Source organism: Phocoena phocoena, chromosome 21 (assembly GCF_963924675.1).
Source record: "Phocoena phocoena chromosome 21, mPhoPho1.1, whole genome shotgun sequence".
Classification (NCBI taxonomy): Eukaryota; Metazoa; Chordata; class Mammalia; order Artiodactyla; family Phocoenidae; genus Phocoena; species Phocoena phocoena.
In genome coordinates, this window is record NC_089239.1 from 22,369,593 (window position 1) to 22,382,385 (window position 12,793).

Below are 12,793 nucleotides of genomic sequence, written 5' to 3' on the forward strand. Positions count from 1 at the left end.
ATTTATTGTTTTCAGCTTCAATTTCTTCACCCATAAAATTAGCTGTATAACACCCGCCAAATGGGTGGTTGTGGTGCTTTGATATATTTATCCAAAACTCAATTTTTTGGTTTTGAACTTGGCAACTATAGTCAGCTATCATTTGGGGTAAGAGTTTTCTAAAACCAACAATGCCAGGATATTAAAGAACTACACACTGTCATTTGCTTGTGTTTCTCTGACAACCATGAAGAAACTGTCCCATTTCCCTCTAGAAACTTCTTCACAAAGATGTTAGACTTGACATATGGGACAAGCCAGTGGAGCAGAATCTTAAACTTCCTCTTATAGCTCAGCATCTCTCAAGATTGCTGTGAGAACCCACGACACATGGATGGTTAGGGAGCTGTGCATTCTTCCCAACTCACTCATTACCAATCGTACAACCCACATGAAAGCCACATTTAGTACTTCTCCTTATTTTAAGAGGAAATGGTGACTCACGCCTCAGAGGCAGGATGAGAAGAAAAGTCTCCTAGGCATCTTCAAATCAGATTCTCTTCTACTCTGCACTTATGCTGTGAACGAGCTTCACTTCTTAACAAACCAGAGACCAAGGCTAAATTAGTATCTATACAATCTTGAAGATTTGAAGGCTTATACGGTGCAGTACTTGCCAGTGTATGTGTGGATCAAAAAGCAATGTAGAGGGCTTCCCTGGTGGCGCAGTGGTTGAGAGTCCGCCTGCCGATGCAGGGGACACGGGTTCGTGCCTCGGTCCGGGAGGATCCCACGTGTCGCGGAGCAGCTGGGCCCGTGAGCCGTGGCCACTGAGCCTGCGCGTCCAGAGCCTGTGCTCCGCAGCGGGAGAGGCCGCGGCAGTGAGAGGCCCGCGTACCGCAAAACAAACAAACAAACAAAAAGCAATGTAGAAACCCTGATGCTGCTGAACGTATGCTTGTCTTCTGTTTTCTGGCAACCTAGATCTGCTCTTTATTTCTTTTTTCGTCTCAATAGAAATTAAGTGGTTTTGGCCATCAACATTCTGCCTGTCTTCTTTCAGTCTCCTGCGAAGAGGACCAGATGGAATAGGGCTTTTTATAGTCCTGACACATTCATTGGAATTGAAATAATGGGCTGCTAATTTTCCATTTTTATAGGCAAAGACCCAGGCCTGCACTGTGAGAGCATGGCATGCTGCGTTACTGTCTTATTCTTCAATGAGGGCTGAAGCATCAAAGATTTGCATCTAAAAGAATAATTGTGGAGACAGGAGAGGGCTTACTTAGGAGCAAGAATTTCAGAGTGTATGAATGAAGAATTATCCTTGCATTGGAAATAACTTATTTTATCATGGGAATACTACCAGAATCTCAACAAAAAGGGGGTGAGGGGAGGAACTGTAAGTTCCTGTAAGTGACAATCTAACCTAACCACCAGTTTGAGCAGTCAATTCAGAGTGTCACTTTGAATTCATGAATTCTTTCCTTTTCAACTGAACAGACCTAATGAAGAAAGACTTTTCCATTAAGGAAAATCCTACTCCAAAATACAAAGGGTGTCTTGCAAGATATCAAGCCAGAATTCACAGTGGACTTGGGAAGCTCCCGTGGCTCCATCACACGGTGCCTGCTCTCTGGAATGGCAACAGGACCAAGAAGCGTATGCCAAGGTGGAAGGACCTTTACTGACCCTGTGTAGGAAGAACTTGCTCTGTGGATCCGATAAATGGAACACCAGTGGTCCTTGTACTAAAGAGGAGGTTCAGATACCACTCTCATGATTGAAGGGCATTATCCAAAAGAACAAAAACAAAACTTTTCCAGACCAGCTAGCGGCAAAGTCACTATGACATGGGTGTGCCACTGTTATTTGCTTCTTTGATATAAATAAGTCACAGTGGTAGAAATGTCACAGTAGATGTTTTACTTTGCTTCATATGGGGGTATCTAATGATCTCAAGCAACTTGAAAATGTTTAGAATATATTATCTGTAGAAATGAAGCCTGGAACTGTACCCGTTGGATTTAATAGTCAGAGGAGAGACCCAAACCCTTTGTCAGGAAGAGTCCTTGTAAAAAGGTTATAGATACAGATACAGACATAGATGTCCTTATATAAAGGACATATAAAACTTGGGTTTAGGGGCTTCCCTGGTGGCGCAGTAGTTGAGAGTCCGCCTACCAATGCAGGGGACGCGGGTTGGTGCCCCGGTCCGGGAAGATCCCACACGCCGCGGAGCGGCTGGGCCCGTGAGCCATGGCCGCTGAGCCTGCGCGTCCGGAGCCTGTGCTCCGCAACGGGAGAGGCCACAACAGTGAGAGGCCCGTGTACCGCAAAAAAAAAAAAAACAAAAAGCTTGGGTTTAATTATGAACCATGAAAATACTCATTTCTGTGACAATTTTCCTAATACTTTTTAAAGTTTACTTTTCATAAAATTCTGTTCATTCGAATCTCCCTTTAGGTTGATTTCCTGGTTTCAAAATCACAAAGTCACAGAAGTCATCGGCATGAACAAATAAGCTGCCAGAGCAATACTTAAGCTTGTGCGTCACGGTGGGATTTCGTGGGTTGGAAAATCACCCACCGGCACCTCCCAGTGCATTGACTTCCACTTCCATTTATATTTCATGATATTAGGGGATCTGTGGTGAAACACAGGTTGATTGCTATCCACATGACACATGACTTCCCTAGAATGCCCCTGAAGTACTGAATCACCATGGAGACCATTAAACTTGACCTGAATCCTAGAGCCTTTATGAAAAAACTGCCACAGCTACACCCTCTTTGCCTCCGTTCTACTGTACCTGTATAATTTGGAGGTATCTGAGGCTAGAGTTTAAAGCATCGTCCCCAGGGGCCTCTGAGGTTGATCAAATTCTCTGAACTGCCCCAATCCCAAGCCATGACTTGGGGACAAATTTTGGCATTCTTAAATTTCTGGATGGTTCAGATCCTAGAGTATCGACCAGGTCCACCCTGCATCCAGCATGAATGTGAGAAGTGTGTGGAATGATAAAGAACCAGCTAGTTCTAATGTGAAAGATGAATTAACTATTCCTTGATGAGACTAGCTGTCAAAAATGATAGTAAATAAATCGTTTCCATTGTGTAAGAGATACCACCTGTTCTAGACATTTCAGTCATTGTCTCTTAAGCCTGATGAACAAGTCTCCTTAGATGTGAGCTTCCGCAGTTTAGTCATCATTCCAGGGCCCTAGGGTACAACTTACTGCTCCGGAATAACACATTGCTAAGTAGTCTATGGGGTTTAAGTTGTCACATTCTTCATGGAGTCAAGGTTACTATAATCGTCACTACAGCAGCTCTGGGAAGGGCCACAGAGTGGAGGGGAATTTCACACATGCCACGTGTTGCTTTCTCATTCCGCGAGGTCTGGCTTGGACCTGCTGCTGTGGCAGTAGGGGAGATATGTCTGGACGATCCAAACACGGGGACCCCAGATCCTGTGAGGATGGATTCTGAGCTATAATTGGTCACCATGACTCACTCGTTTGGCTTGATTTTATGGTAGCAGCATTTCAGCACTCAGCAGTCACCTCCACGCTGGGCAGGGTGAGAATTTGGTGCATCAATCCAAAAGATACGGAGGGTGTTTTCACAGGGAAACCAAATCAGATCACTTCTTCCAACCAACCCCAAAGAAAGTGACTTACTTCACCATTTACTCAGTAGGTAGAAATAAAAGTAAGCCTTTTTTCTTATCATAAAACAAATTGTTTCTTGTTAGTTAAGACTCAAATATGCGCTGGTAAGAAGAATTAAAATAATATCAGTATTGTGCCTATTGTTAACTACAAGATGAGTATAAGTTTATGGGGCAGAATTTCTCTAGTTGTCTTAGCCTATGCGCCCTTTTGTCATAAAATACCTCATCTCCATTGCCTCTCCTGCCACACTGAAGAATCCTCACAGGCATCAGGATCCCACAGTGAGTCTTTCCCCCCCACCCCCCGGGTATTCTCATCAAATAAAAAGGTTTTGTCAAGCTTTACTTTCCCTAGTTTTTACTTGACAAATAGGGCTCTTTCTCCAAATTAAACATCATAAGTAAGATTTTTCAAACACAAATGCCCTTGGAGATTCTGAATCATTACCCCATGTCCCCCTCCTTCTGTCCTGCTCCCCAGACTTTCCTGGTTTTGAATTACAATCCTAGAGGAAAAGACACACAGCGGTTTAATTTGATTAATGTAGCACTCAGCAGAGCCCCACTCTCTCATTCTCCACAGAACGCCTTGCTTTTCTACCTCGTTGAATAAATGGGTGCTATTATCTCATTCTTGTTTCGGGCTCTACCAATGAAATTGCTCTTAATAGGGTTGCCAATACCCTTTCACTTGGCTTAAGCAACTGGTATTCTCAGTCCTTTTTTAAAGTCAGGTTTATAAAAGTATAATTTATTACAGTAAAATTAACCCTTTTTAGGTGTATAGTGATATGAATTTTGAAAAAGGCATGCAGTCATGTAACTCTCATCACATCAAGATATAGAAAATATTCATCGCTCCAGAAAAGTTCCTTGTGTCTTCGTGTAGTCAGTGTCTTTCCCACACGCCAGCCCCTGGCAACTCCTAATCTGTTTTCTGTCCCCACAATTTTGCCTTTCCCAGAATGTCCTATTAATGGAAACATGCAACATGTAGCCTTCTGTGTCTGGCTTCTTCCACTAGCATGGTGCATTTGAGATTCGCCCATGTTTTTGGATGCATCAGTAGTTTTTACTTTCTATTGCCAAGTAGCATTTTATTGTATGATGTACCATAATTGATTTATCCATTCTCCAGCTGATGGATATGTGTGTTGTTCCAGGTTTTACTGATTATAAACAATGCCCCTAGAAATATTCATGTACAGGTTTTTGTGTGGACACATGTTTTCAATTCTCTTAGACAAATATCTAGGAGTAGGGTTAGTGGGTTACGTGACATTTATGTTTCACTACATCTGAAACTGCCAAAGTGTCTTCCAAAGTGGCCGTACCATTTTGCATTCCCACTACAAGTGAATGAGAGTTACTGTTCTAATATATCCTTGCTAGCATTTTACTTTATTTTAGCTTTTCTTATTTTGGTAAATTATATATAAAAGTTACCATTTTAGCCACGTTAAGTATACAATTCAGTGACGTCTAGTAAACTCACAATGTTGTGCAACCATCACTACAATCTAGTTCCAAACATTTTCATCACTCCCAAAGGAAGTCCCATACCACTAAGCAGTCACTCCCATTACTGAAACTCTCTTGACTTCCGTGATCCCACACCTTTTTGGAGCTTCCTCCTGCATCTCTTTTGTAGGAACTTCCTACTCCAGCTACCCTTATAGATTCCAAAGAGTCTGCCCCAACCAGATGCTCTGTTCTTCCTACATACACTCCCTGTGTTACCTCATACAGTCTTGGGGTATCTAATGTCCCCTATGTGCAGATGACTCCTAATTCCATATTCAATACCAGACCTTTCCCAGCAAGCTTATTTATCCAACTTCATGCCAACTGCATTTCCCACAGGCATGTCAGATTTAATATTTCTAATATTTACTCCATTCATCCAACCCTCTCCATATGCCTCAACAAGCTGTTTTCTCTAGTGGTAATTTTTTAAACACAAATCTGATTGTGTTGCTCCTTTGCTTAAGCCCTTTAAAGCCTTGTTCCAAACTCTTCACAAGGGCTTACAAGGCCCTACATGACCTGACTCCTACCTAATTCCCAGGCATCATCTCCTAACACTTTCCTCCTTGCCATGATGCTCTAGCCACATGGGCCTCCATTCTCTTCCTTGAGCCAATCAAGTTTGCTGCTACTTATGCCAGAGATAAATCTTTGCATGACTAATGCTTTTTGGTCATTGAGGTCATTCGGGCTGAAACGTGACCTCCTTAGTGACGTTTTTCTCTATTCAGTCTAAGTTAGTCACTCTACTGCCTACACATTCTCTTTCCTACAGTCCTATTTTATTTTCTTCCTAACAGTTACTACCGTCTGAAATGACATTGTCTAATTATTTGTTTCTGGTACTCATTTTTTTCTATCTCTAAAAGGTAAGCTCCATGAGGGCAGGCTCACTGATCATTTTGACAGTAGTGACTGTATCTCTAGTACGTATACCAATGCCTGGGCAGATAGTAAATGTTCAATACTGAAGGAATGAAGAAATGAATGATGGATGAATTCTATAATTCACTCATCCATCCACCTGGTTATGTCAGCCAGAAACCTGGGTATCATCCATCAGAGTTTGCTCAGTAAAACAGAAACCACTCTAGGTATTTTAAGCAGGAAAGAATTTAATACAGGGAATTAGGAAATTACAGAATCCATTAGAAGCACTAAAGAAGCAAAGGTCAGAGAAGTCACTGCTAGCCTTTAAGAAAACAAATTATAGGAACTTCAAAGAACTTCCACCAAAGATCTCAGCTGTCTACAACACCAAGGGAGTGATCCTCAGCAGATGACCCAAGAGCTACCCACAAAGCGTCATTCTGCCATCCACCAAAACACATGCTCCTGTTCACCACTGCTGGAATAATCATGCGTTCTCCTTCTCTATTGCCTTCTAAATCTTTCCTGAGTGTGACTTGTGGGAACCTAGCATGAGACCCTGCTGGATAAAGAGTGACAAAAATGTCAGTGCTCTCGCACCTTCAATATAGGGGAAGAGTATAGAAGGAAAGAACGGTATTGAAACACTAACAATCCAGCCCCCGAACCCACCCACCTCCAATACGCGAGCAAGTGCTAGAGATTTCACTGCTGCACTTCCCTCAAAGATCTCAAATGTCTTGCCTCCATTCAGGCCCTCATTATCTTTTGCAACAGCCTAACTGGTGTTCCTTTCTTCAGCCTGTTTCTTAAAATAATCTGTCTAAAATATAACTCTGTATTATTCCCTAGCTCAAGTGTCTTCAATGCTTTGCATCACCTACAAGGTAAATTCAAGTTCCATAACAGCGGAAGGAAGGCCTGGCCTTTTGACATCCTTTATTCTTCTGCAACACCGCTTGGCCTTTCTTCTTCTCATCCACTTTGTCCGGTATGTTTCCTGCCCTCCCACTTAATGCCCGATTATCCTTTAAGACACAGCTCAGGTGTCACCTTCCCCAGGAAGCCTTGCTTCATCCCCTCTCCCTTCCCTCTCCCTTCCCCCTCTGCGTACACCCTCACCCAGTCTGACCTAGAAGCACCTTCTTGATGCTCCTATTCATGTGATCAAGTCAGTTTATGAATCAGTCTTCCCTGCAAGAGTGCAATCATGTTCAAAGGATGGATTCTGCCACTGTCTTGCCATCAAGTGCCTGACAATTCAGAGCACACAGCAAACATTGATAAATTAATGAATGAATGGATACATGCATGCATAAGTACTACATGCATCTGGTCCCTTTAATTATTTTTAAAGACTGGGTATATGCAAAGAAAGAATTCCCAGAGAAATGCAACACAGTTGTACATAAAAAGTGATCAGGACTTCATACTTCTGAGACACCATCTCTGATTTCTCTTCCAAGAGTAACACATTTTCTTTCCTCCTGCCTACTTGTATTTGATGAAAGAAGAAGATTGGAATGGAACTAAAAGGGTTTTGTATGCTCAGATAACTTACAGACATGCTTAGAGGAAATTAATAGCAGGGGTGGCGGATCAGATATGCAAGATAGTAGCATTGTTATTTTTCTGAGTACAAGCAGTTGGCCACACAAGAGAGATGCTTATGAAAGAATCACACCAAAAGCCAGTCAGATTCCATCTAGCCTGAATGAGAGACTTTTTTTTGGTCTACAAATAAGTAGGTGTTTAATACTTTGGCATTCTCTTTGACCCATTCATGTGAAGTTGCCTTTTCTTCTTAGAGCATTTCTGTAATATAGGAAGATCTGACTTTTCTCTGTTTACCTAAACAATATGCTTAAAATGAACAGGCCCTGTTTATCCATAAAATACCTTGACTCTGCCAGTAAGCTAAACAGCACAGAACCTCCTTACGGAGCTTCACAACTGGTGAGCCACACCTGTGCTCCGCTGCTGTCAGCAAGTATGTCCACACTTACAGAGAAGCGCCGGTGTGAAACTCTGCTCAGCTGCTCTTCTCTACTCTTTCCACTTCTTCCATGGGAAATGACTCATGGTGAGCACCAGATTATATCCTACCTAATAAACACGCTTCACCGTGCTTCATTTCTCCACCCACTCACTGATGCTCAGTGATGCTCTCCATTCTCTTTGGTGCCAGTGGCCCCTGCCTTTATGACTCTGCCCCTCTGAAGGCCCTTCTTTGATCAAGCCAAATACCTAATGATCCTAGGTAGTAACTTAAGATTTCTTGTTTCACCTCTCCAGACTTAAAGCACACCACATTTTAATTCATACAAACTGCCTTTATTTTATGGTGCACTGGCTTTTAATTTGCTTCTTAGAGTTTTATAAGTGTGCCCTTCATGGTCCAAGACTCAGAAGACAATCCCATCAAAAAACAACTCTTAACAACACTATAAAGAAAGAAAAGCACATGAAGCACTGCCATGCGTGGGAGGAAGCTCCATTTTTCTCCTAGCCTCTCCCCCGTGCCTCTTCCCTAGGGAACACCTAGTGCTCTAGAGCTTTTTCTTTGGAATAATGACTGCAGGACACATGGATGTGGTAAATATCAACAAAAAATAAAAACCAGTCTCTTGCCGTTCTCCTACCTGATACCTGGGGCCACTGCCAGAGTCCCCAGAACTGCATTAAGCGCATGGATCTTGGGTAAAATAACCTGATTTTCCCAGATCTTCTTCGGTCCTTGTCCAGAGACTCATTTGGAAATTCTCAGAAAGTTATTCATGTCTATGTGCCCTCTTTCTCTGCCTAGAGCTAGTGACAGAAATTGAATCCGAGGGTTGTATTGGGGTTATCCTGGGCATTTGTCTCTTGAATTTGTCTTCTGACTCAGTTCCCTTCTGAAAGTTAAAAAACATTTTTTTCACAACAGAGCATGGGCCCCACTGTTACCGGATCTCTCTAAAGACAGACTGCACAATATAAAAAAGAGAAATTTTCTCTCCTTCCTTGCAAAATACCACCACGTAGCATTGGGACCTTGAAGATTTTGTGCCTCAAAGCCAGGGCAAGAAAAGGATGCCCAGTTGATGCCCCATGGAAGACAGTGGGACCTGCTGGAAGGACAAATGTATATCACGTAAATCACCACCACCAGATGCTCTGAGGTAGCTGAGCAGACCTGTTTGTGAGCATATGTGAGATGCCAGGGATTCACAGACCCTCATGGTGAGCTATTAGTGATAAGAGGGTCTGTGTCAAGGTGAGGACAGAGAAGTCTGTACGGTTACTGTTACTAGGTCTTAATCAGTTTTTCTAGAACCCAGAGCCCGGCAGAGTTTATGTACTAAGCTAATACTCTATGGGGGAGGGATGGAGCTCTGCAATCCCGAGACGTAAGAGTGAGGGAAAACTGAAAGTGAGGCAGGGAAAGAGGAAAAGCAAAGATGAGGTGATACATTACTGAGCTGGCCAGAGTTTCTCAAGGAAATATGGGCTGTTGCTAGGTCACGTGGAGTGCACTACTACATCTTAGCTCTGCTGGCTCTTTGCTCTCTTTTCTCCCTTGGTCAGCGTTAATCCACCCACTCCCCCAGGTTCTCCCCTGGGGAAACCACTGTGTCAGTGAGTTGAATTGGGCCAGACTTGGGCGGTGATGTGCTGTGACCCCAACTCCACTGGTTATGACTGCGGTTTTGCCTAAGCCCTGGGGGAGCGGGAGGCAGTCTGCGGGTGAGGAAATGAGGTGGCAGAGGCTGCAGCTGTGCTTTTATAACCACAGGGGTGGCGCGAGTTACGGCTGGACTACTGCAGCTGGGAGGCCAGGAAGACAGCTGAGGCTGATGGGACAGTAGGGGACCACCAGACCCAGGGTGCATATAATATGGGTACTGTGCACTTCCTGGCATGGCAGAAATTAGCATCAAATGGGAAACATTACAAAGGAAGATGCAGAATTTCCGTAGGGATACAGACTCCTAGACTTGGATAAGTGGAGGAGCTGTCAGAGACCATCTCCACATTAAAACACTTCAAATGGAAGTAGTTAGATGACTTGCCCATGCAGACTGCAAAAGAATCCAGAATCCTTCCTTTTCTCGAAGCAATGCTGTTTTTTTAGTATTTAAAAAGCTATACCTTTTGGGGGTAGTCTGAGTAATTTTTCTCTTAGATCTTTTTCATATTTATGATTGCATATTTTAATACTTTTATGATGATTCACTACATAGAGATTTACAAGCTTTTCAAAAGCAATATCTCAAGATGTCTCGAAGAGTTATATTTATATGGAAAGATCTGACTGCAGGAATGTTACAATCATATTAGGGGTTATGCTCATAAGTCTAAAGAGGAATAATCTACCTCAACTTAATTAGAATGAAAGCCACTTCAGCAAAGCAATACACATATATCTTCTTTCAACCTAGTTACATTTGATTAAGGATTGTATGAGAATTTCCCTTATACTTGGCTTTTCTTCTGAGGTTTTTGAAATGCTTAAGGGGAAAATAAAGGTATTTATTATAAGACCTTTGAAAACAATAGCCTCCCTGTTTATAAAACGTGGAAAACACTACAGCCCAAAATCAATTTCAAAAACATTTTCCGGGTTTAGATCCCCTGGTTCACCTTGGCTCAGGAGTAAATGGCATTGCAACCTCCAGTAAAGACTTTGGCCATCATCTATGTTTGGGCCTGCATTTCTCTGGGCATAAAGAGTTGATGAATTCTTCTTTTATGTAAAATTTTAAAAATCCATGTAAATTTAACAATTTCTGCATATAAGCAAGATTAGAGTTATGTATTTTTTTCTTACATATGTGTGTGTATATATATATGAATTCATCAACAACTCAGTATGCATAGGTTAGAGATATAATAGGAATATGTAAGCTCTCTTTCTTAAAACATCTTGTGGGTAAGATAGACTCAATCAAATATCCACTACTAAGAAGTGGTGGTTATTCCGAGTGTTCTGTGGACATAAGCACCATACAGTTTTAGAAATAGGAGCTTAGCCATGTTTGTAAACCGAGTACACTAGAGTCAAAAGATCCCGGGTGACTGTCCTTACATCACACGCCCAGTTTTAGGCAAAAGTGCATCTTTTCAAAACTCTGACTACTCACATAATTCGTTCTTATCTCTGCACTTTCAGGCATTAAAATTCAAAATAAGGTTTTTTTCTATGGAGTTATTTGGATAAGAGAAGCTTGATCCTTGAGTGCTACTGACACTATGGTGTCAGGCTCTGAGCTACATTCCCTGGGTTTGAATCAAGGCTCCGCCACTTACTAGTTGTGTGACCTTGGCAAGTTTTCTAACTTTCTGAGGCTTAGTGTCCTGGCCTATAAAATGGGGATAAATTTCACGCCTACCTCTTAGGTTCACTGTAAAGATTAAATGAGTGACTTCTATAAAGCACTTAGTGATGAGTACATAGTAAGCACTTAATAGATAATTGATTTTAAAATTATTATTGTTTAAGTTGCTTTTAATAAACTTATGAGATAATTTTATAATATATTTACCCTCAGAATCTCTATTTTTTCTCTGTGTATTACCTGGCTTCTTTTATAAGCTGACTTTTTATCTACTCTGATCAGGAAAGACCCTGGCAGTGTAGCTGTTGTTTCAAAGCAGAAAATAAAGCTTGTGTAGAAGGAGATGTTGAGAACTGTAAAACGGGGAAACCTACAGGGCGTCATCGTTCAGTTAGTTTCATTGTGTCAATATGGATTTCAACACATTAATTTTCCAACTATTTTAGTAAATTGCTCTGGGATTATGCTTTTAATGCTTTTTAACTATGCTTTTTTTAAAAACATGGATTCATGATCAGAGTTCCAGGTAGGCAGCTATAGCTCTTCACCTGAATCTTTTTAGCAGCGCCATGCTGGAGACCTGAGTCATTGTTTATTATATCCTTGCTTAGGTTTCCCAGAATTAAGCTTCACTATCATAGGAAGAGACATATGAATATGTCAAGAGACTTCATATTTTCCCTTGAGTCTACAATGGATTGTTTATGGAACTTCAAGGCAACAGGGCAGGCTGAGTCTCTTCAGAGATTCTTCGTCTTGTGAAGAAAACCAGTCTCCCACCTTCAAGGGAGGCTTTTAAAAAATTGAAGTTGGAATCCCCTGCCATTATGTAGGTTTCTGGATGGAGGAGAACTGACCAAAGTGTTTTTCTATCACTTAATGCCCCTTAGCTGAATACTGCTGCAAACACACACACACACACGCGCGCGCACACACACAGCAAAATTTTAAATCTCTCCATTTTATCACTTTTTTGAGCAATGTCCATATAACTTTTTACTTATGTAAGCACATTCTAATGTTCTGTTGAGAAATTCTTTTTCTACTGTAGTCTAGATTCCTCAGGGGAAAATGTCAATGGATCACCTGAATATAAGATGATACGGTTTCATTCCTTTCCCTATAAGTTAATAAAATTTTGAGCTCCACTGGAATTGAAATATTCTTTTATTTTCCTTGAACATTTTTACAGTAACTTGCATGCTTTATTTCATTCCACCTTTTCCCATAAAACTCTTGAAAATTATTTTTGGAGATATTTTTGATGTTTCTTATAACTTCCATGGTTAGGCTATTTTACAACTTACAAACATTTTTACTTTGGGAGTATGTTTGAAAACAGTAGTGCAGTTGCTAGCAAAAAATGATTACTTTTTTCTCATGTGCAAATCAAATTAAATGTATATTTATATTCCATAATATCT